Genomic DNA, 23,419 nt, shown 5'->3' with positions numbered 1-23,419 from the left:
ACCAAGGACTGACTATTTTTATAGCATTAATGAACTGTTCTATGGCTCGCCTTGTTTAACCCTATTCCCTGTATCTGTAATGGAGTCTTTATAGCTTTTTTTTTTTTTTCCTAGGGGCCAATTTAGGGAGAGTCAATGGACGATACCGCGGCAGCAGTTCGTCCTCTAAGGACAAATTTGCTAGCCTAGTCAAACTGAGATATAAATGAGATGGCCCCCTCGAGCGCAGGGGCGCACTCGATGGGGGATGGTCCTTCACTGAATTTTCCTCTGTCTCATCCGGTGGCTGGTCCCTACAGGGACCTTTGTCCGTCTGTTTCCTGTCCCACTGACTACCACAGTCACTAGACTGACTATCATACCGAGACTCCTCCTGAACCTTCTCTAGGAGCTCGCATGCTTCATCAAGTAAAAGCCCTATGCTCTCAGTGGGGTTCCGAAGTGTCTGTTCAATGAGTTGCCATAATCTAAGTATTTCTGCCGGCTCTCTGGCTGCTCTCAACTGTCTCCCTACTCTCCGCCACTGTTGCTCATCTAATTGGCCACCTTCCACAAACCATGGTGACGTCTTGGCAACAGCCCTAGTGAATGCACATACTGCGGCCGCCTTAACGGGCGTCCCCGCAGCTTTTAACAAGCAGCTCAACAGCATGTGCAACCTAGTGGTGGACGGAGAATAGTCCATTTGGATGTAAAAAGGAAGTTTCCGAGTATTGTCCATTTGGAGGTAAAAAGGAAGTTTCCGCCTATTTCCTGGCATTTCTGAACACTTTGTACTCCCGCCTTTTAAGGGATTCCTTTACCCTTTTTTCTGGCGCTTAATTTCCCCGTCTTTCCTCAATGGAACCGCGGTTTCTATTCTTTCCCCAGCTGGATTTCCGTGCACTCGCACGCTTACCTTTTGTTCCTTACCTATTCCTGCGTGTAGAAAGTGGTCCGGATCCGAGTCACAGCACCACTTGCCGCTCCCTTGCCCGCAAAGGAACGACACTGTTCGCAGCTTATCGGTCTTCAGCAGACTTTTAATCGGAAAATAACAGGACAGAGAAAAAATGAAAGGAGGAGAGTGGACAGGAAAGCCCCCTTCCTCAGCACATAGCTTATATACAAAATCTGGCCAATTGCAAGCGGGCTCAAGTCCATGCACGGAACACTCCAATCCGCTGTCTGTTCACGCAGTGTGCACGCGTTCTCGGGCCAATCAGATGAGGTGACATGCAGCAGGCAGGCTCACCGCGCAGCCCTCGGCGCCATCTTGTTGTTTACAACATTCTCAACTCCTCTGGAAAGTCCTGACCGTGGGAAAGCATTGCCCTAACCGAAACTAGCAACATCCGCCTGTGATAAAGACACAGCAACAGCTATCAGACCGACCTTGACATGGGGGCTCCATGGCTGTGCATCCCATGGAGCCCCACAACACCCAACATCTTCAAGGCCCACGATTGGACCCTCCTGAATCATAACCTACCATGGTGAGTCTGGCTGGTGTTGCCCTGCAAAACAACATGTTCAAGGCTTTAGATGGAACTCTCTCATTCTGTCTGGCCCAGGGGTCTCCATGATGCTGGGTAAAGTAGCAGTCCTGAAAGAGAAGCCCTTCCTGATAAGTCAATGATATCCAAAGAAGATTTCCTCTACAGGTCTTCAGGGATTATTCCATATCAGTGTAGTAGGATAGCACTGTGAACCAATAATCCACACAGTTTCTCAATCTTCCACTTTCTTTAATCCTTGGACTCTCCCCCAAATAGGCACTTGGGTGAATTTTGTTTATTTTCTACCTACCAAATTTAGTATATTTCAAGTTTGTTATGTAGACATGTAACACAGTGCAGAAGGTGTACATAAAAACATAAAAGTGATCACCTGTAGGTTATGAAAATATCAATGTGGATAATTTTTTTCCTTTTTTGTCTTTTTTAATATCTTCTAAATTATATGCAATAATTTTTGTAATATGCAAGTTACTAAATAAAAATAATAAACACTACAACAAAAGGTATTATCTGTAAGGATACTAAGTGAAATTTATTCTAATAATGATTTTTTAAAAAATATATCTAGGAGTCAGCATTGTGGTGGAATGGGTTAAGCTTCTGACTGTGATAACGGCATCCCATCTGAGCACCAGTTCAAGTCCTGGCTGCTCCACTTCTGCTCCAGCTCCCTGCTAATGTGCCTGAGAAAGCAGCAAAAGGTGGCCCAAATACTTGGGCCCCTGCCACAAACACAGGAGACATGAATGTAGTTCCTAGCTCCTGGCTTTAGCTTGACTCAACTCTTGCCTTTGTGGTCATTTAAGGAGTAAACCAGCAGATGGACGATCTCTCTCTGTCTCTCCCTCTCTAACTTTGCCTTTCAAATAAGTAAATAGATATTTTTAAAAATATAGAAATAAAGAAACAAAGAAAGAAAGTGAGGAAGAAAGAAAGAAAGATGTTTGACCTAGATGTTAAGCTGACAGTTGGAACACCTGCCTCACACCATGGTGCCTGGACTCAATTCCCAGCTCCAGATCCTGCTTATGCAGATCCTGGGAGGCTGTGGTGAAGCCTCAAGTAACTGGACTCCTGTCACCTATATGAGAGATCTGGATTGATTACAGGATCCAGGGGGTAGACCCAGCCCAGCCCAGCTATTTTACACACTGGGGAGTGAACCAACAGATGGGAACGTCTTTCTCTCTCTCCCAAACAAATTAATGCATTATTAAATTAAATGTATTTATTAAATTTAAATAAATACACAGGGGGAGAGAGAGAGGGAGAGGGAGGGGAGCGAATGAGAAAGAGAGAGAGAGACTGAGGCTGATTCTGGGTGTTCTCTAAATATTGTGGTTTAGTCATTGCACTTCTGTCCTAATGGCTATGATTTCTGCAGAAAGCAAATGGCCCTCAGCTGGACCTCACAGGCAAGACTTCTGAAGCCTTTGTCAGCATTACAATCCTGGTTTTATGCTAACACTGGCTAGCTCAGTGTGATGCACCTGAAATTCCTACTCAGTGGTATGGCCTGATGGTCCTAAAAACAGGGATAACTCCCTCCCACCTCAGACCTCTGCAACCGGGCCCATTTCTCCCCATAGCTGGCTCTGGTCTGAACAGACTTTGAGTTTCCCTTTGGTCACAGTACAGTCTGTCCCACCCATACATTCTGTCTATACCAGGCAACCTCCACCAAGCCCTATCTGTTCAGCTGTTTAAATACTGGACACACACAAAAATACATTATCCTGCTTCTTTTGAGATTATCTTAAGACAAAATTTAGGAAACAGTAAATTGAGTTACCTCAACGAGGTGTTTTCAGATGTTCCATGTTCCTTTTATAGGATTAGTAACACCATGGGGCTGGCATTGCGGCATAATAGGTTAAACCTTCACTTGTGGCACTGGCATCCCATGTGGGCACCTGTTTGAGTCCAGGTTGCTCCACTTCCAATCCAGCTCCCTGCTGATGGCCTAGGAAAGCAGTGGAGGGTGGCTTGAGTCCCTGCACCCATGTGGGAGACCCAGAGGAAGCTCCTGGATCCTGGCTTTGGATCAGCCCACCTCTAGCCATTACAGCCATTTGGGGAGTGAACCAGAGGATGGAAGACCTTTCTCTCTGTCTCTCCCTCTCTCTGTAATTCTGCCTCTCAAATAAATAAATATATCTTTAAAAAACCCCACATATTTTAGAATTACTAAAACCAAATAAGACTATAGAATCACAATGTGAGCAAGCTACTATTTACAATGATCTAAATGAAATATATTGATCTCCACAGCCATTTGTCACCACTCCCTGTCGGAATTTCTAGTTTCCACTCTTCCAAGGAATAGCAGCACATAAATATATAGACTTCATTTGTGACCAAATATTATGAGTATAGTAGTTCTTTTCCTTCCCTGAATGCTCTTTGTAAAATATAAATTTCCAAAAATTAAGAAAGCTCACCAGATAGCAGGAGGGACAAGAATAAGTGAAGAAACAAAAAAGAAGAGGAAAATCAGAGAGAATTTTGCTACAGAATTCTGCCACAGGCATTAAGCTATTGTACCTACAGTGCTGAGTTGTACTTGAACTGTCATTGGAGACAGCAAGCTTGTCTGCATCTTAGATGGGTTGCGTTTTCATGTCTTGGCTCTACCCAGGACACCCCCCTTTCTTGAAGTAATGTATTGTTCTTGGAAACTATTTATTTGTTGAGGCAGGAGAGGAGATGGTAAACAGTGGACGCTTTACAGTTAAGTTGAGATCACAGTGATTTATGCCAAGTGGTTAATAAATAAGGCATGGGTGGTTTCTACTACTCTCTAGCTTAAAGTAAGACAGTTCATAATTAACATATGCTGATAACAAGGAACCAGTTTTACCAATTAGTCAAATACGTGTTTGGACAGAAGTCCAATTCCTTCATAAAATCATATCCATTTCTTTCTGTATAAGCTTTCCACACAAGTAGATGTTGACAAACCAACAGTTTTAGCTTTGAAAAAGCTAAAAAATGAAGTCAGAAACATTTACATTTTTTAAATTAACACTTTTATTGCTGTGTTGCAAACGGCTGTCAGAGCTTCCCAGTTTCACCCTCACTGACTCAGTAACCCCATAAGATACCAGGAATCTTAGGCTATGAGACAGTGTTCTAAAGCAGTGAGCTATGCAGATGTGATTCGCTAATTCATTGCTTCTTACTGACCCTTATCTAGGAACACATTTGAAAAGGTCAAAGTTTAAAATAATAATAATTAAATGCAATTGACTGAGGGGACCCATATTAAGCAACAAACCTCAAACTGAGATAGGATCAAATAAAAGTTTTGCACCCAAGTTCAACCTCTATCTGATTCTGATAGAAATGTTGAGGGGACTGCCATGACACAAGGGACCTCCTCCCAGTTCCATTCAGGAGATTCAGCAGACCACATGTTAGAGTCCACACTTAGCTCTAAAAGATGCAGGCAGGCATCCTTACCTTTAGACCTCGGCCCACTCCACACTAACCAATTATTGGCTGTGGAAGTGCAGCTGCCTCCATTCTCAGGAATTCATTTCAGGACCTTGCATGTGACTTACGGGTGTGTGTTAATGATAATCACTAGCTCATTTTTCCTTCTTGACTTGTTTATGCCTTTACTTTTAGTACACTTAGAATGTGGGTGGGCAGAGACACAGAAAATACACCAAGAAGAAACAAAACTAACAATGTGTCATATTCTAAGTCTAGAACATATCATATTCAAGTCAGCTTTCTGCTTCTTTGCTGTGTAATGCTTACCACATGGTGCTTACCAATTATAACTGCATTACCATCACCTCAACAATAACAATGAATGGATGCCAGGCTCCAGGCTAGGATTTGATCCATATTAACTTGTTTCATCTCTCCAAGGTAAAGATTTGTCTCTGGTTTATGAGAAAACTGAGATGCAGAGGTGTTAAATATGGGGGTATTTTGAAAAACTTCATGGAGGAGGTAGGCATTTAGGCTAGCGGTTAAGATACTTTTTTTTTTTTAAGATTTTTAAAATTTATTTGAAAGTCAGAGTTACACACAGAGAGAAAGAGAGGCAGAGAGAGAGAGAGGTCTTCCATCCAATGGTTCACTCCCCAATTGGCCACAACGGCCAGAGCTGTACCGATCTGAAGCCAGGAGCCAAGAGCTTCCTTCAGGTCTTCCCACATGGGTGCAGGGGCCAAGGACTTGGGTCATCTTCTGTTGCTTTTCCAAGCCATAGGAGAGAGCTGAATCAGAAGTGGAGTAGACAGGACTTGAACCGGCACCCATATGGGATGCTGACATTGCAGGTGGCGCCTTTACCCACTACGCCACAGCACTGGCCCTGATACTTTGCATCCTATGTCAGAATGCCTGGAGTCAATACCCAGTTCTGCTCCTGATTCCAGCTTCCTATTACTGCAGAAGCTAGGAGAAAGTGGTGATGGCTCAAGGGGTTGGATTCTTGCCACCCACTTGGATACCTTGATTGAGTTCCTGGATCCTAGCTTCAGCCTTAGGCCAGGGTCATAGCAGACTTTCGGGCAGTGGACAATGGATGAGAACTGTCTTTTTCTATGTCTGTCTCTTGCTCTCTCTCAGCCTCTCAAGTATGCAATTTTAAATTTTTTAAGTTAATTAAAAATGGAAATAAAACATTAAGTTTATTTTGGTGGGGAAAAATGGGAACCATGTATAGTTTTTCATTCTATACATTTTTCTACGATGTTTTTCAGGACCCCTCATACACATTGGTTATAAAAATTACAAAATGCATGCACCAAAACCAACTCACCTTTTAATTCCATATCCATAAATTTTTGAAAAGTAAAAAGTAGCCTCATCATTTACCTGACCAAAAATGTACACTTGTAAGTAAGATTTCAGCTGAAGTCTCTGGGCTGCAAACTCATATACCCTGTCTGCAAAATCACATTGCTCCTTAAAGATCCTCACCCATTGTCTTAATTTGTCTTGTCTGCCAATCATTATTTGATGTTAGTATTTTCTTCCTTACTAACAAAACCCACATTTGTTTAGGTTTTAGGCAGACATACATTAGGGAAAGTGGGCTCCATTCCCAGCCCTACGATAAACTCTAAACCAGTCAGGATCAGTCTTTTCCTCTTCTCCTTTCCTTCCCAGTGAAATAGCAAACAAAAATCTGCTGAAGTCCTCCTGGGGAAATATTTTCTTACTGATGAAAAGATACAGTGTTGATAGGAAAAGTTCTTTTGCACTGACATTTTTTTCCTATTTAACATGTGTGTGAGTATATGATAGCAAGAGCTCCAGTAGCTGTCTGATGACTCTGAAGTTTCATATTGAACAATAAAGAGACACATGCTGAAGAGAGCTGAATGGGATGGAAGAAAGCCTAGGCCTTGATGACATGTTGAACAAATGAATCAATTTCACGTGATGAAAAAAATAATTGCCATTTTTACTTAAATCATCATTACTGGGATATTCTTTCATGAGCTGCTGAATATATATATGTATATATATATATATATATATATATCTTACTTTTCTATACCTTCAGAAATTCAATTGCATCATTACTTTGCAAGCAGGTACAGGCAAACACACACAGACACACACACACATATCTTTAACCATTCTGGGGGCTGGCGCTGTGGCTCACTTGGTTAATCCTCTGCCTGCAGCGCCAGCATCCCATATGGGTGCCAGCTTCTAGTCCCAGTTGCTCCTCTTCCAGTCCAACTCTCTGCTGTGGCCTGGGAAGGCAGTGGAGGATGGCCCAAGTGCCTGGGCCCTGCACCCACATGGGAGACCAGGAAGAAGCACCTGATTCCTGGCTTCAGATCAGCACAGCACCAGCCTTAGCAGCCATTTGGGGAGTGAACCAACGGAAGGAAGACCTTTCTCTCTGTCTCACTGTCTATAAGTCTACCTGTCAAATAAAAAAAAATTCTGAAGATTTTATCATAGGGAATTCAGGAAACAACACAAGGAATTAAGAAAATCACGCAAGGTTGGGGCCAGCGCACTGGCTCACCTGGCTAATCCTCCGCCTGTGGCGCTGGCTTCCCATATGGGCACCAGGTTCTAGTCCCGGTTGCTCCTCTTTCAGTCCAGCTTTCTGCTGTGGCCCAGGAGGGCAGTGGAGGATGGCCCAAGTGCTTGGGCTCCTGCACCCACATGGGAGACCAGGAGGAAGCACCTGGCTCCTGGCTTCAGATAGGCACAGTGCCGGCCGTAGTAGCCATTTGGGGAGTGAACCAACGGAAGGAAGACCTTTCTCTCTGTCTCTGTCTCTCTCTCTCATTGTATATAACTCTACTTGTCAAAAAAGAAAAAAGAAAATCAAGCAAGGTGTGGAGGCATTGTGGCACAGCAGGTTAAGCCACTGCCTGAGAGGGTGGCATCCCATATAAATGCTGGTTTGAGTTCTGGCTGCTCCACTTCTAATCCAGCTGACTGCCAGGGAAGCAGCAGAAGATGGCCTACATGCTTGGGCCCCTGCCACCCATGTTTGAGACCTGGGTGGAGTCCCTGATTCCTGGCTTCATTCTGGCCAGCCTCAGCCATTATAGTCATCTGGGGAGTAAATCAGCATATATAAGATCTCTCTCTGTTTCTCTTTCTCTCTTTTTCTCTGTGTATGTGTGTGTGTCCTTCTCTGTAACTCTGCCTTTCAAATAAATAAATAAATCTTTAAAAAAAAAAAAAAAGGAAAGAAGGAAGAGTTTGAGTAAGTGACTCTTAATGACTCATCTCAAATCTTCATTCCAATGGCTTCCACAGCCTGTATGACAACCCACCACTTTGGTAACTATTTACTTCCTCTCATCCTTCATCCTAGATTCCTGGTGTATCATTGCCAATTCAAGTCCATTGTTGACACACCTCTAAGTACTCCCTAAAAGCAGAAAATCCACTAATCCACTCAGCAAAAAAAAAAAAAAAAAAAAAAAAAAAGAAACCAACGAGTATCTCCACAAATGCTAAATAACAAATATGCCAATTAAAGAAATAAGAATAAGGAAGACAACATGACACCCCCAAGAGAATACAACACTTCAATACTAGATTGTGAGAGGATGAGATTGAAGAAATACCAAAAATGGAATTCAAAAAATTGATCATAGCATTACTTAGAAGTAATCATAAGCAAATGCATGAACTAATGAAATCCATACATGACATGAAAGAAAATTTCTCCCATGAAATTGAGATCTTAAAGAGAAATAAAAATGAAATCTTGGAATGAAGAATTCAATAGAACATATAGAAAATACAATGGAAGCCTTAACAACAGAACTTGTGAAACATAAGAATATCTGACTCAGAAGACAAAGCACAGGAAATTATACACTCAGATCAAACATAAGAAGAAGAAATTAGAAGACTGAAAAACACCATTGGGAATCTATAAAACAACCAAATATATGGTTTCTAGGAATTCGTGAAGGCAAGAAAAGGAAGATTAGAAGGCCTCTTTAGTGAAATAATAATAGAAAATTTCCCCAATTTGGAGAAAGAAAAAGATATCCAAGGACAGGAAGCATATAGAGCTCCTAATAGACATGACCAGAAAAGATCTTCACCATGACACCTTGTAATCAAACTCTCCACATAAAACATAGAGAAAAATTTCTAAAATGTGCAGGAGAGAAACACCAGATTACTTTCAGAGGATCTCCAATTAGACTCAACAGACTTCTCATCATAAACCGTATAGGCTAGGAGAGAATGATGAGATATAGTCCAAGTGTTAAGAGAAAAGAACAGTCAATCCAGAATGCTATAAGCTGCAAAGCTCTCATTTAAGAATGAAGGTGAAATAAAGACCTTCCATGAGAAACAAAAATGGAAGAATTTGTCACCACACATTCAGCCTTGCAGAAGATGCTTAAGGATGTGTTGCACACAGAAACACAGTAACATGGTCATCACTATGGAAGAAGATAAAGAAAGGAAATCTCCCAGTAAAAATATATAGGAAATCCAAAGTAAAAAATAGGAATATTTACAGAAAAATGGCAAGGCAAAGTTGTTACTTATCAATAGCCACCTTGAATGTAAACATCCTAACTCTCCAGTTGAAAGACAGACTGGATGAATGGATTAAAAAACAAAACCCATCTATCTGCTGCCTACAAGAAATACGTCTCAACAACAAAGAAGCACAGAGACTGAAAGTGAAAGGATGGAAAAAGATATTCCATGCCAACATAAACCAAAAAAGAGCTGGTGTAGCCATCCTAATATCTGACAAAACAGACACTAATACAAAAACTGTTAAAAGAGACAAGGAAGAGCACTATATAATAATTAAGGAAGATGTAACTGTTATAAATATATATGTACCTAATTACAGGGAACCTGGCTCTTTGTAAGCAATGTTAAGGGATCAGGGCTGGCGCTGTGGCACAGTGAATTAATGCCCTGGCTTGAAGTGCCGGCATCCCACATCTAGCTCTCTGCTATGGCCTGGGAAAGCAGTGGAAGATGGCCCAAGTCCTTGGGCCCCTGCACCTGCATGGGAGATCCGGAAGAAACTCCTGGCTCCTGACTCCTTGCTTTGGATCAGCACAGTCTGGCCATTGCAGCCAACTGAGGAGTGAACCATCAGATGGTAGACCCCTCTTTCTCTCTTTACCTCTCTCTCTCTCTGTGTAACTCTTTCAAATAAATAAATAAATCTTAAAAAAAAAAGAGGAAAGTTTATAGCTGTTGGTGCCTACATCAATTGGAAAGGCACCAAATAGATGAGTTACCATTGCATTTCAGTATCTAGAAAAACAACAGCAAACCAAACCCAAAACTAGTATGAGAAGAGTAATAATTAAAAATAGAGAATTGAATTAACAAAGTTCTAATTCACAAAATTGAATCAAAAAATACAAAAGAACAGCAAAACAAAGAGCTGGTTTTTTTTGAAAAATAAACAGAATTGACACACAATTGATCAAACTTAAAAAAAAAGGAAAGAAAAGACCCAAATCAATAAAATTAGAGATGAAAAAGGAAATGTAAAAACAGACACCACAGAAATAAAAAGAATCATCTGAAATTACTACAAAGAGTGGTTGCCAACAAACCGGGAAACGTAGAAGAAATGATAGATTTCTGGACACATACAACCTACCATGAAGACATAGAAAACCTAAATAAACCAATTACCAAGATGTAAATTGAATCAGTAATAAAACTCCCCCAACAAAGAAAAGCCCAGGACCAGATGGCTTCACTGCTGAATTCTATCAGACATTTAAAGAAGAACTAACCCCATTTCTTCTCAAGTTATTCAAAACAACTGAAAGGGAGGGAATCCTTCCAAATTCTTTCTATGAAGAAAGCATCACCTTAATTCCTAAACTTGGTAAAGACACAACAGAGAAAGAGAACTACAGACCAATTTTCTTGATGAAAATAGATGCCTATTTCACTCAGCATAATGTCAACATTATGCTGAATGAAATAAGCCAATCCCAAAGGGACAAATACCACTTGTTCTCCCTGATAGGTGAAAACTAACTGAGCACCAAAAAGGAAACCTGTTAAAGTGAAATGAACACTATGAGAAACGGTGACTTGATCAGCCCTTGCCCTGACTGTTGATGAACAACTTAATATGTTATCCCTCTTAGTATTTTTGTTTGTTTGTTCTACTTAATACTTTTGGTTGAATACTGTAATCAATACACAATTATTCTTAAGTGCTGAAACTTAATGGAAAAGTGATCGCTGTTAAATAGAAGAGTGGGAATAAGAGAGGGAAGAGATGTGCAATTCAGGACATGCTCAAGCTGACTTACCTGAAACGGTAGAGTTAGAAACATACCAGGGGATTCCAATTCAATCCCATCAAGGTGGCATGTACCAATGCCATCTCACTAGTCCCAGTGATCAATTTCTGTTCACAATTGATCATAATGATAGGACTAAGAACCAAAGGGATCACATAAAAAAGAATAAGGTCTGCAAATACGAGCTGATAGAATAAAAAAGGGAGAGAATGATCCAACATGGGAAGCGAGATACACAGCAGACCCATAGAATGGCAGATGTCCTAAACAGCACTCTGGCCTCAGAATCAGCCCTTAAGGCATGCGGATCCGGCTGAAAAGCCCATGAGAGTATCAGGCATGAAAAGCCAAGACACTCTGGCCAAAAAAAAAAAAAAAAAAAAAAAAAAAACCCTAAATGAAAGATCTCCACGAGTGAGATCCCAGTGGAAAGAACGGGTCATCAAAGAAGGAGGTACCTTTCTCTGAAGGGAGGAGAGAACTTCCACTTTGACCATGGCCTTGTCTAAATATGATCAGAGTCAGTGAACACAGGGGGCTTCCATAGCCTTGGCAGCTCATGACAAGAGCCTAGGGTGATTACTGAGGCCATAAACAAGAGTGTCAAATTGTTAAGTCAACAACAGGAGTCACTGTGCACTTACTCCTCATGTAGGATCTTTGTCCTTAGTGTGCTGTACATTGAGATTTAATGCTATAACTAGTACTCAAACAGTATTTTTCACTTTATGTTTCTGTGTGGGAGCAAACTGTTGAAATCTTTACTTAATGTATGCTAAACCGATCTTCTGTATATAAAGAGAATTGAAAATGAATCTTGATGTGAATAGAAGGGGAGAGGGAGTGGGAAAGGGGAGGGTTGTGGGTGGGAGGGATGTTATGGGGGGAAGCCATTGTAATCCATAAGCTATACTTTGGAAATTTATATTGATTAAATAAAAGTTAAAAATAAAAAGAAAGAAAGAAAATAGATGCAAAAATCCTCAACAAATTTCTGGCCAATCAAATCCAACAACACAATAGAAAGATCATTCACCCGGACCAAGCAGGATTTATCCCTGGTATGCAGGGATGGTTCAACTTTTGCAAATTCAATCCATGTGATACATCACATTAACAAACTGAAGAACAAAAACCATATGATTATCTCAATAGTTGCAGAGAAAACATCTGACAAAATACAACACTCTTTCATGATGAAAATTCTAAGCAAATTGGGTATAGAAGGACCATTCCTCAACATAATCAAGGCAACTTATGACAAACCTACAGCCAGTGTCCTATTGAATGGGGAAAGGTTGGAAGCATTCCCACTGAGATCTGGAACCAGACAAGAATGTCCACTCTCACCACTGCTTTTCAATATAGTTTTGGAAATTTTAGCCAGAGCTACTAAGCAAGAAAAATAAATCAAAGAAATTCAAATTGAGAAAGAGGAAATCAATCTATCCCTATTTGTAGATGACATGCTTCTATATATAGAATCCACCAAGAGACAATTGGAACTCATAGAAGAGTTAGTAAAGTAGCAGGATATGAAATCAATACACACAAAAAAAATATCCTTTGTATACACAGATAATGCCACAGCTGAGAAAGAGTTTCTAAGATCAATCCCATTCACAATAGCTACAAAAAGAAAAAAATCAAATATTTTGGAATAACTTTATCCAAGGATGTCAAATATCTCTGTGATGAGAATTATAAAATATTAAAGAAGAATATACAAAAAAGGAAAAATATTCCATGTTCGTGGATTGGAAGAATCAATATCATCAAAATGTCCATTCTTCTAAAAGCAATTTACAGATTCAATGCAATACCAATCAAAATACCAAAGACATCTTCTCAAATCTAGAAAATTGATGCTGAAATTCATATGGAATCACAGGAGACCTCAAATAGCTAAAACAATCTTATACAACAAAAACAAAGGCAGAGGCATAACAAAACCAGATTTCAAGACATACTACAAGGCAGTTATAACCAAAACAGCCTTATACTGGTACAAAAAGCGATGGATAGACCAATGAACAGAATAGAAAAGCCAGAAATCAATCCACGCATCCCCAACAAACTTACACTTGCCTAAGGAGATAAAACCAATCCTGTGAGCAAGGGCAGTTTCTTAAACAAATGGTGCTGGGAAAACTGGAATTCCACATGCAGAAGTATGAAGCAGGACTCCTACGTTACACTTTACACAAAAATCCACTCAACATGGATTAAAGATCTAAATCTACAACCTGACACCATTACATTATTAAAGAACATAGGGGAAACCATGCAAGATACTGGCATAGGCAAAGAGTTCTTGGAAAAGACTACAAAGGCACAGGCAATCAAAGCCAAAATTAACAAATGAGGTTACATCAAAATGAAACGCTTCTATATGGCAAAAGAAACACTCAGGAAAGTAAAGAGGCAACTAACAGAATGGAAGAAATTATTTGCAAACTATGCAACTGATAAAAACAGTTTGGTGATACCTCAGAAATCTGAACATAGACCTACCGTATGACCCAGCCATCTACTCCTGGGAATTTACCCAAGGGAAATAAAATCAGCAAATAAAAGAGTCATCTGCACCCATATGTTTATTGCAGTTCAATTCACAATAGCTAAGACCTGGAATCAACCTAAATTCCCATCAACTGAAGACTGGATTAAAGAAATTATGGGATATGCACTCTGTGGAATACTACACCATGGTAAAAAATGAAATCCAGTCATTTGCAACAAAATGGATGAATCTGGAAAACATCATACTTAGTGAAATAAGCCAGTCCGAAAGGGATAAATACCATATGCTCTCCCTGATTTGTGATAACTAATAGAGCACCTAAAAGGAAATTTGTAGAAAATAAAGTTGACATTTTGCGAAGCAGTGACTTGAACAGCCCTTTGCTTGACTGTCAAGGAACAGTTTTTTTGTTTTGTTTTGTTTTCTTAATGGACAATGGGAGTGCAAATGGGAGAGGGAAGAGGAGATGGGGTGGGAGTGGGTGTGGGAGGGTGGACATGGCGGGAAGAATCACTATATTCCTAAAGTTGTAGTTATTAAATATGTACTCATTAAATAAAAGCTTTCTTTGAGAAAAACTAAGTAAATGAATAAAACATGCATTTTAGTTAGTTAAAAAATCCATTGTTGATGCATTTAGCTTTTCTCCCTGACATGCCCCTATTTCTTGGATCCTTTTCTTATTCCGTCTTATGATTGCTTCAGCCAGCCACTCAGGGTAACAAATTTTCTACCCTAGAAGCATGATGCAATTTGTCTGTAACCTCCCTGAGAAGACTCTGGTGCTAGCAAACAGTGACTTACTTTAAGCCTTTATTAGCTACATTTTGGTGCAATATCAAGACTGAGCTGTGTCCTCCAAGTCCTGCTGAGGTCCCTACAGCTCCTGAGAGCCTGAAATAAATAATCAATAATGCTCAAACTGACAGTCTCAAACAACACACAATTAGGGAAGTTGTGTTGAGTGGTTTGGTGGCCACTGAATTGGGGATACAGTTTTATACTGGTGATATCATAAGCAGGCATAGCATCACTGGCTGTAATATTCAAACCAATCCCTAATATTTGATTGTATTTAGTTTGCAGTTTTACTGTCCTTGGACCATGTGTAGTCATGTTTCTATCTGAGTAAAATAAAGTAATGTGTGAAAAAAATATCTAAGGGCAGGCATTCAGCACAGTAGTTACGATGCCATTTGTCCATATCCCAGATTAGAGTGCCCCAGTATAATGTGCAGCTCTGCTTCCAACTCCAGCTTTCTGCTTATATGCATTCTGGGAGGCAGCAGGTGATGGCTTGAGTACTTGGGTCCCCACCACCCATGTGGAAGACCTACATGGAATGCTAGACTCCCAGCTTCAGCCTGGCCCAGCCCTGGCTGTTGCAGACATTTGGGGAGTAAACCAGTAGATGGAATTTATCTCTCTCTCTCTCTCTCTTTTTCTTCTCTCTGCCTTTAAAATGGAAAAAAAATTACTTCTGACATCTACTATACACTACATTCTCAAACATCCATGTTTACGTGTTTTATTTTAAAATGCAATAATTTCTAGTGCTACCTCTCAATCATCATCTTTAGATCTCTAAGCTCCTAAACTTAAAATACCTACCTCTGAGGAAGCATTACCTTTTTACTTCATGCTTCTACTGTATTCATATTTTTTATTTCCCCTTGCAAGGGCCAGCAATTATATTTTTTGTTAGACTGTCACATTTAATCTCAACACCAGTGTCTATGTTCTCATTTTACTTCATTCACATCATCATAAAATGTTAGATGAATCTCTAATGGCTATATTGGTCTTAAAATTAATTAATTATTTTGAGAGAGAGAAAGAGAAAGAAGGAAGAGAGCTCCCATCTGGTGATTCACTCCCCAGATACCCACAATGACTACAGCCCAAGCCAGGAGTCAGAAACTCCATCCCAGTCTCTAGCATAAGTGTCAAGGGCCCAATTATCTGAGCCATCACCACTGTCTCCTAAGGTCTGCATCAGCCAAGATTAGCATCAATTCCAGGTAATCTGATATGGGACACAGCCATCCTAACATATAAACCAAACAGCTAGCATAATCCATGGCCTTTTGAAATTTTTTAAAAATTTATTTGAGAGCAAACAAGCTTCCATCTGCTGGTTCACTCTCTAAATGCCTGCAACAGCACAGCTGGGCCACACCAAAGTCAGTAGCCAGGAACTCAATCCAGGTTTACTACATAGGTGGCAGGGACTCAGTCACTTGAGTCATCATCTGTTATTTCCCAAGATGTACATTAGCACAGAAGCTATAATTTGGAGAACAAGGACTCAAACCCAGATGCTCTAATAATGGCATATTAATTGCTATGCTGAACACTCACCCCTTTTGACTTTCTTAAGTAATCCAATGAGTTTAGCTTCTCTCCTTCCTCACTGATAATTCCTGGTTCATTTTAAGCATAAAGAAGACTCTTCTACTGCCCTGCTCTCAATGGACAATCAATTTCTCCATCCCAGAGCACAATCTTTGAAAAGTAGTCCACATTCTGGACACAAATTTGGGAGAAAAAAAGAAACCAGGGTTTCATTCTCATTAGTGGAATGTGGGTAGATGCACAAGACCCACTCAATGCTCACTAACTCTAGGAAAGAACCAAATAGAACTACTTCTGCCCTTTAGTACATGCATTCCTTTACTCATTCATTCAGCAAATATTTGTTGATCAATGAATACTAGCTTGGCATCTTGATAGGTGCTATGGCTAGACATGATGAAAACAATAGACATGGTCTTCTGAATCTTACAGTCCTGAAATAGTTTTTAGAAAAATAAAGACAAGAGTCTCCAGAAGTGGATTCTAGAAACTGAGTTTTTCAGATAGTCTAACTTTTTAGTGTTATCAGAGAGCCAGACATTGAGCTAGGAAAAAGAAAGAAAAGAAAACCTATCACACCATTATCCTCCGGAATCATTTTGCTAGGAAGTAGAGGTTCCATTAATATATTGATTGACCTACTGTACAATTGGAGATATACAAAAGGTATTCAAACACTACCCAAGTGCATTGATAACATTAGAAAAGATGGCAGAGTATAGGCACTAACAGGTGGAAGCTCTGCAGAAACATCAAAAAAAAAAAAAAAATCTGGTGAAACCTGTCAAGATCATTGTTATTGGAATTTTATAATAGGCAAAAGGTTTAGAGTACCTTTGAGAACATTCTACCAGGAGAAGATCACTAGAACACAGTACAATATGTCTACAGTGTTAATTTATCTCATCTTCATCCCTCCCCCAGCCCCTTACCCCACAAAGTGGAGAATCTGAAGATGGCAGCATGAAACCCCAGGATGAACACATGATTCTAGAGGGAATAAACAAAACCTTGTTTCAAAGGGATCACATATGTTTTGACTTTCTGTGGGTTCCTCAAACAACTAACACAATTGGCCTGCCTTTGTATTACCTAGTTTCAAACTCCTTCATGGTGGAGGACATTCCTCACACACACAGAAAGCCAAATGACTAAGCTGCTATCACTTGAGAGAAAAATCAATAATTGAGGAAGACAATAAACATGACCAAAGCTAGAAGGGAAAACCTGGGAGTGAGACTCTTTGGAGAATAAGGATTTTTTAAAGGTCCTGCATGTACCAGAGAATTGAAAGAACCATGTGTGTGTCCAGGGCAGGATGCATGCTAAGAAAAGACCCTAAGCTTTCACCTCTAGTTTATCTTGAAGCTAAGCACAAGCAGGAAGTAGGGACTGATTCACAGTTGAAGACGGCTGGCTAAGCATTGAGGAGCATCCAACATCAAGCCAATCTGAAAAGATATGGAGAGTGTTTACTCTTCTTCTTTTCTGTTTTTCTTTTTTTTCCTCTCCAGGAATTTAAGTAAACAAGTAAACCTTTGTCAAATCACTGGCTAATGCGTAATCTAAAGAAACGGACTTTCAAGATCAATAAAAAATAATCCCTCACAAACATAGCTTAGGAAAGACATTAAACAAAAAACTGCAATTCATAACAAGGAAAGACAACAAATTCTAGAGAAAGAGTCTGATTTTCAGACTTTTCATCTCATAATATTCAAAATGTCCAAGGGCCAGCGCTGTGGCGCAGTGGGTTAACACCCTGGCCTGAAACACCAGCATCCTATATGGGCGCTGGTTCTAGCCCTGGCTGCTCCTCTTCCTATCCAGCTCTAGCTGTGACCTGGGAAAGCAGTGGAAGATGGCCCAAGTCCTTGGGCCCCTACACCCACATAGGAGACCAGGAAGAAGCTCCAGGCTCCTGGCTTTGGATCAGTGCAGCTCCAGCTGTTGCAGCCAATTGGGGAGTGAAACATTGCATGGAAGATCTCTCTCTCTCTCCCTCTCTCTGCCGCTCCTCTCTCTATGTAACTGTGACTTTCAAATAAATAAATAAATCTTTAAAAAAAAGTCCAATTTTCAAGTAGAAATTATAAAACATGCACATATACAAGAACATAAGGCCAAGTTAAAGGACAAAAGAAAGGAAAAGAAATTGACCCTGAGGAAGTCCAGATATTGGATTACTGACCAAAAGCCCTTAAATTGTCTTTAAAATATTAAAAAAAAAAAAGATTGATTTATTTATTTGAGAGGCAGAGTTCTAGACAGAGAGAGGGAGAGACAGAGAGACAGGTCTCCCATCCACTGGGTTCACTCCCTAAATGGCCACAACAGCCAGAGCTGGGCAGATCCAAAGCCAAGAGCCAGGAGCTTCTTCTGGGTCTCCCACATGGGTGTAGGGGCCCAAGCATTTGGGCCATCTTCCACTGCTTTCTCAGGCCATTATCAAGAAACTGAATCAGAAGTGGAACAACTGGGACTTGAACTGGTGCCTATATGAGATGCCAGCACTGCAGGCAGACATTTAGCATATTATGCCATGGAGCTGGCCCCTAAAATACTTAATAAGTGAAGAAAACCATGGACAAAACACATTAAAAGTGGCCGGGAGAACAATGCCTCAACAAATTGAGATTATCAATTAAAATTTTAAAAATATAAAAAGAACCAAATGGAAATTTTAAAGATAGAAAATATAATAACAGAAATGAAAAGTCACCAAAGGGGTTCAACAGCATATTTGGGCAGACAGAAGAACTAGCAAATCTGAAAGCAGGATGCAATTATCCACTCTAAAGAGCAGAAAGAAAAAAAGAATGTAGAGAAATAAACAAGGCCCAAGGGACTAATGAAGCAATCTAAAACATTCCAACATACACATGATGGGAATTGCAGGAAAGGAGAGAAAGGCACAAAAAAAAAAAAAGGATTTTACAAATAATGACAGAAAACTTCCCATACTTGGTAAAAGATATAGGTCTATACATTCCAGGAAGCTCAAGGGACTCTAAGAATGATAAATGCAAAATATTCACACAGAGATACAGCATTAATCATAGGAATGTTGAAAGACAAAGAATCTTTTTCTAAAAGATTTATTTATTTATTTATTTATTTATTTGAAAGACAGAGAGGCAGAGAAAGTGAGTGAGGGAGAGAAAGATCTTCCAACCTCCAGTTCACCCCTCAAATGGCCACAGCAGCCAGCTCTGGGCTAGGCCAAAGCCAGGAGTCAGGAATTCCATTCTGTTCTGCTACATGAGTGGCAGGAACCCAAGCACTTGGGCCATCTGGAATTCAAACTGTGCTCTGATATGGGATGCCAGCATAGCAAACGGCAGTCTAACCCATCATACCACAATGTTAGCAAACAGAATCTTGAAAGTACCAAGAGAATAGCAATGCATACTACACAAGAGATTCTCTATCAGATTAACAGTTGATTTCTCAACAGAAACCACAGAGGCCAGATAATGGTAAGATGACATTTAAAGTACTAATAGAAAAAAAGAAATATCAACCAAGAATTCTATGTCTGGAGAAATGACCCTTCAAACACGAAGGCAAAATTCAGATATGCTAAGAGAAACAAAATTGGAGGGAGTTTGCTGCTAACAGCACTGTTCTACAAAAAAACAAAAAAATCAAAAAACAACAACAAACCCGGGTCACCGGCTTCACTGATGAATATTACCAAACATTCAAAGAGTTAATACCAGTCCTTCTCAAATTCTTCTGAAATATAAAAAGGAAGGAATATAATACTTCTTAGTCATTCTATGAGGTCAGCATTACAGCCAATATAGGAAACGGAATCAGTGACATGACCTACAGTCATACACCACCCAGCAGTGTTTCTGTCCACACCAGACTGCAGGAACCACTGCCAATGCACTACAGGAACAATTGGCACTCATGCAAGGCCCAGCTCATCTTCTAACATCCCCTCCTGAATTCCTATTCCAGTGAAATGGAGAAGTACTGCTTAGAGGATAATGTGCCTGTTAAGACTGCTTACCGGCCGGCGCCGTGGCTCAATAGGCTAATCCTCCACCTAGCGGCGCTAGCACACCGGGTTCTAGTCCCGGTCGGGGCCCCGGATTCTGTCCCGGTTGCCCCTCTTCCAGGCCAGCTCTCTGCTGTGGCCCGGGAGTGCAGTGGAGGATGGCCCAAGTTCTTGGGCCCTGCACCCCATGGGAGACCAGGAGAAGTACCTGGCTCCTGCCATCGGATCAGTGCAGTGCGGCGGCCATTGGAGGGTGAACCAACGGCAAAGGAAGACCTTTCTCTCTGTCTCTCTCTCACTGTCCACTCTGCCTGTCAAAAAATAAAAAAAAGTATAAAAAAAAAAAAAGACTTTGCTTACCTAGGTTTCCACAAGTACCCTACTCCTTACAAAATGATGAAATCACCCAATGACATATTTCTCATAATGAATCCCCATCATTCACTGAGGATTAACTGTGTAAACATGAGAATTCTTCCAGACTGTAGAAGAATACAAAAATATGAAAATGTTGAGAAAGAAATTATCAACAGAAATGATAGAAAATGGAGGCCTGTAAGGATCTGTGAGGCATCTGAGGAAATTCTGAGGAAACAGCAAAGCAATAAATCTGAAACAATAAGTTTAATAAATTTCCTGATAAAGAATTAAGGACAGATAGCTCTTGGTCAACAATTTCAAATCACATGGGTAGAGGAGGAAAAAAAGTACTAAAACCAATCAGGCTTAAAAAAAAAACTTAACCTTTTAGATAATCATTGTGTGAGACTGGTTACCATGTTTGATAGCCTTTTTTTTTTTTTAATTATTGGTGCTGTTATGTTGAAAACTTGATGGTAATGATTAAATAATTTTTCAACTGCTTGCAAATGTAGAACACTCTTCAAGGACTCACTAAACATTACCTTTGTAAATATCTGAGTACATAAACAGTTTGTTTACTGAGACCAAATAAGGGTTTTACTGCCAAGGAAACTAAAAAATGATACTTGGTATCTTTAAAATCTATATTAAATGACCTGTTAATGAGAAAAGACCAATAAGGCAGCCACTGGCAGACATAAGCGGTTATCAGGCTCTCTCAAAGCCATGTTCCATCTTGGAATTGCAAAGGACCCAATGGTAATCACACATAAAAATAAGTATGTGCCATACAACTTTGTGTCACAGCTTTTGCTGTATAATATACCACCCCAAAACTTGGTGGCTTACAACCATCATCATTCATTTGCTTACACAGGGAAAGAGATGTATCTCTTTTCTTCACCCAGCACAAAGTTCATGGATGGAACTTCTGTGGGGAAAAAAAACAACAGATTAACAAAAGCATAAAAAATACTTAATGCAAGTTTTGTATGACATGAGAGCCTTCAGAAATGAAGACCCAAACATGCAGGGATAAGTGTTTCTATGGGCAGCTGTGCAGAGGTATGACTGTAGGATTATGGGACAGAAGGGTTATGATCCAATGGTGATCAACTGGGTGGGGTGGAGAGGACTTTGCATGTCTGTTCAGATTCTTCTTGGCCTTTGCAAACAGGGTATGCCTTCTTTGGCATGAGGGTCTCATGACTTACTATCAGGGGAGTTTGGTTAGTGCATTCTTTCACAGCCTTTTTCAAGGAGAGAAAGGCAGGAGATCAGAGAGTGACTACTGCTTGTACAGTTTTTTTCCATTTCCTTCGGTTTAAATACTCAGTATTCTAAGGTGCCATAGAAAAAGATGTTGTGTTTTGAGACCTGCCACTGACAATTCTGTGATTGAGAGCTGGAGTGGGCTCAGCTGGGAGTCTCTCTAGGCATCACACACACGGCTGCAGTCTTCTGGTAACTGAACTGGCACTGGTTGTTGGCTGTGCCCCAGTGTCCAGCCACCTAGCACAGATTTATGGTGTAGCCATAATTTGTTGCAAGCAGAAAAGCTCCAATGTACTCCTTTGTTTTTAAATATTTATTTGGCAGGCAGAATGACAGAGAAAGAAAGGAAGAAAAGAGAGAGAGAAAGGAGAGAGGACAGAGGACAGAGGAGAGAGGAGAGGGAAGGAGAGAGAGAGAGAGAAAGAGAGAAAGAGAGAAAGAGAGAAAGAGAGAGAGAGAGAGAGAGAGAGAGAGAATGAATCTTCCATCTGCTGGTTATTCCCCAAATGTCTACAACAGCCAGGAACTGGATCTGGGTTTCCCACATAGGTGGCAGGGGACCATCTGGGCCATTATTTGCTCCTTTCCAGGAATATAGGTAGGGAGCTGGATGGAAGTGGAGTAGCTGAGACTCAAACAGGTGCCCCGATATGGGATGCTGGGGTTGAAAGCACTGTCTTAACCCATTGTGCCACAAAGCCCCTCACCCTATGTGATCTTTTTCAAGTGTGTGCTTGCATCAGGTCTGCTGTATCCCACTATTACAGGCAAGTCACATGGCCAAACCTAGAGTCAAGGGAGAAAGGGACTATACACAAGGGCATGGATGTTGGGAAGCTTGTCCATTACAGGGATGTTCATTCAAAGATGTTCAAAGCATTATTCATAAAATAAAAAAACTAAAAATAATCTAATTGCCCAATTTTAGAGATTAGCCAGGCAGGCCCATATAATGGGAAATAAAATCATTTTTTAAAGATTTACTTAGTTATTTATTTGAAAGGCAGAGTTACATAGAGGCAGAGGCAGAGAGAGAGAGAGAGGTCTTCCATCCAATGGTTCACTCCCCAGATGGCTGCAACAGCCAGAGCTGTGCCAATCCAAAGCCAGGAGCTAGGAGCTTCTTCCTGGTCTCCCACGCAGGTACAGGGGCCCAAGGACCTGGGCCATCTTCTATTGCTTTTCCAGGCCACAGTAGAAAGCTAAATCGGGAGTGGAGCAGCTGGGTCTTGAACGGTGCCCATATGGGATGCCGGCACTGCAGGTCGTGGCTTTACTTACTATGCCACAGGGCCAGCCCCTAAAATTATTTTTTAAAATCATCAAATAAAATAATATTTATTGATATCAGAAAGTACTCAGATTAAATTTATGGTAATTATCTAGAAAGTAGCATAAAGTATATATAATATTTTTATAAAAATTATATATGGACAGGTGCTATGGCACAGTGGGTTAAACCACCACTTGCAATGCCAGGATCCCTGGCTTGAGTTGTGCCTCCTCTGCTTCCAATCCAGTTCCCTGCTAATGTGCTTGGGAAGGCAGTGGATGATGGTTCAAGTACTTGGGTCCCTGTCAGCCACATAAGAAACCTGGATGCATTTCCAGTCTCCAGGCTCGTGGCTTC

The 23,419-nt window shown here is 40.5% G+C and overlaps 1 long non-coding RNA gene and 1 pseudogene across 1 annotated transcript; one reads left to right on the top strand and one right to left on the bottom strand.

Moving 5' to 3' along the window:
* Positions 1–266: 266 nt before the first annotated feature.
* Positions 267–21,861, bottom strand: LOC103348770 (uncharacterized). Its single transcript, XR_011387273.1, has 3 exons — positions 21,388–21,861; positions 1,472–1,585; positions 267–1,338 (listed from the first exon to the last, which is right to left on the bottom strand). It is a non-coding gene; the product is annotated as an uncharacterized lncRNA (long non-coding RNA).
* LOC138849129 (ATP synthase subunit g, mitochondrial pseudogene) lies at positions 14,531–14,849 on the top strand (annotated as a pseudogene).
* Positions 21,862–23,419: the final 1,558 nt, after the last annotated feature.

This window comes from Oryctolagus cuniculus, chromosome 3, assembly GCF_964237555.1.
Source record: "Oryctolagus cuniculus chromosome 3, mOryCun1.1, whole genome shotgun sequence".
Lineage (NCBI taxonomy): Eukaryota > Metazoa > Chordata > Mammalia > Lagomorpha > Leporidae > Oryctolagus > Oryctolagus cuniculus.
The sequence above is the reverse complement of the archived record's forward strand: the minus strand, read 5'-3'. Positions and strand labels throughout refer to the sequence as shown.